This window comes from Piliocolobus tephrosceles, unplaced genomic scaffold, assembly GCF_002776525.5.
Source record: "Piliocolobus tephrosceles isolate RC106 unplaced genomic scaffold, ASM277652v3 unscaffolded_32627, whole genome shotgun sequence".
Classification (NCBI taxonomy): Eukaryota; Metazoa; Chordata; class Mammalia; order Primates; family Cercopithecidae; genus Piliocolobus; species Piliocolobus tephrosceles.
The window spans coordinates 1-1,745 of NW_022316118.1; the positions used below are offsets into that span (position 1 = coordinate 1).

The 1,745-nt window shown below is 53.0% G+C and overlaps 1 pseudogene; it reads right to left on the bottom strand.

Annotated features, from left to right (window-relative positions):
- Nucleotides 1-12: 12 nt before the first annotated feature.
- LOC113222634 lies at nt 13-453 on the bottom strand (annotated as a pseudogene).
- Nucleotides 454-1,745: the final 1,292 nt, after the last annotated feature.

The window sequence follows — 1,745 nt, forward strand, 5'->3', positions numbered from 1 at the left end:
GGCACAGCCTGCTAGGAGCAGAATGACTTTGAGGATCCTTTGCTCAGCCAGCTCCTGGGCAGGATTTCCAGAAAGGTGATACAGAGGAAGGTGCCAGCCGCCATGCCCTCTAGCACAGACTGGGCCAGCTGGCGCAGAGGCCCTGCTGACTGCTAGAGCTGCACCCATCCGGATGCCTAGAAGTGTCATGCGTGAGAAATGGATCCCACAGCCAGCCACCACCTGTAACCCCAAGTGGCTCTGCAGCAGCTGCAGCGACAGGCCGACAGCCACAGTGCCCTTGTGGAGCAGCAAAGCCAGGCGCAGCTCTGTGGCCCAAGCCCCGTCTTGCTGCAACCCTTTGAACAATAAGTATAGAGCCAGGGAGTAGACCAGTACATGAGCACGCAGGGCTGAGGGGGCTGCTGGGGCTCCATTCGCCTCTGGAACCCCTGGCTCTTCATGAAGATTGGTCTTTTGAGATAACTTTTTTTTTTTTTTGAGATGGAGTCTCTCTTGTCACTCAGGCTGGAGTTCCATGGCACAATCTCGGCTCACCACAACCTCTGCCTCCTAGGTTCAAGCAATTCTCCTGCCTCAGCCTCCCGAGTAGCTGGGATTACAGGCGCCCATCACCACGTCCGGCTAGTTTTTGTATTTTTAGTAGAGACAGGAGTTTCACCATGTTGGCCAGGCTGGTCTCAAATTCCTGACCTCAGGTGATCCACCCACCTCAGCTTCCCAAACTGCTGGGATTACAGGTGTGAGCCACTGTGCCCGGCCTTTTTAGAGGTATCTTTTCAGGTTTTTTGTATGTCTGACACCTATGGTTCCACCTGGACCTGCCAACTGCTCTGCGGCCTCACCCAGAAGTGACTCAGCATGCAGGATCATTTCCCACACCCTAATCATTGCAGCCTCAACCAGTCAGCAGCAGGCCCCATTCCCTAGCCGCCCCCACCACCCTTCCTCTAAACTACATTTGAAAAACCCTCGCCCCTAAATGCTCCAAGAGACTAATTTGAATAATAAAAAAACTCCAGTCTCAGTGGCTCCTGCTTGTAATCCCAGCACTTTGGGAGGGCAAGGCGGGTTGATTACCTGAGGTCAGGAGTTCAAGACCAGCCTAGCCAACATGGTAAAACCCCATTTCTACTAAAAATACAAAAATTAGCCAGGCGTGGTGGCGCAAGCCTGTAGTCCCAGCTACTTGTCTCCTTGAGACAGGAGAATGGGTTGAACCTGGGAGGAGGAGGTTGCAGTGAGCCGAGATCACGGCCCTGCACTCCAGCCTGCGTGACAGAGCAAGACTTCATCTCTAAAGAAAAACAAAAACCAACAAACAAAAAAACAACTCCGTCTCCTGTTCAGTCAGTTCTGCATAAACTCTTTCTCCACTGCAATTCCCCTGCCTTGATAACCCACTGGGTGGTTACAAGAGGAGCTTCCCAACCCAGTTAGAGGGGGTCAGAGGTCACTTTGGGTTGGGGAGCGGGAACTGAGGCAGGAGGAGGCTGTAATCAGGGTAGGGCTGGTGGACCTGCAGGACGGGCTGGGGGAAAAGCATGGAAGGGAGTTTCCCAATAGGAGGGAACAGTATATGAGAAAGCCCGGGCAGGAGAAACACCAGATCTAAGGACTCAAAAAGGACAGAATGGCTGAAATGAAGATTTGGGGTGGGGCAGTGAGAAGGGTGTGTATGATAGGGGTGTTATCCAGATCACCAAGGGCCATGAGAGCCACTATGAGGGTCTGGACTCTGTTCT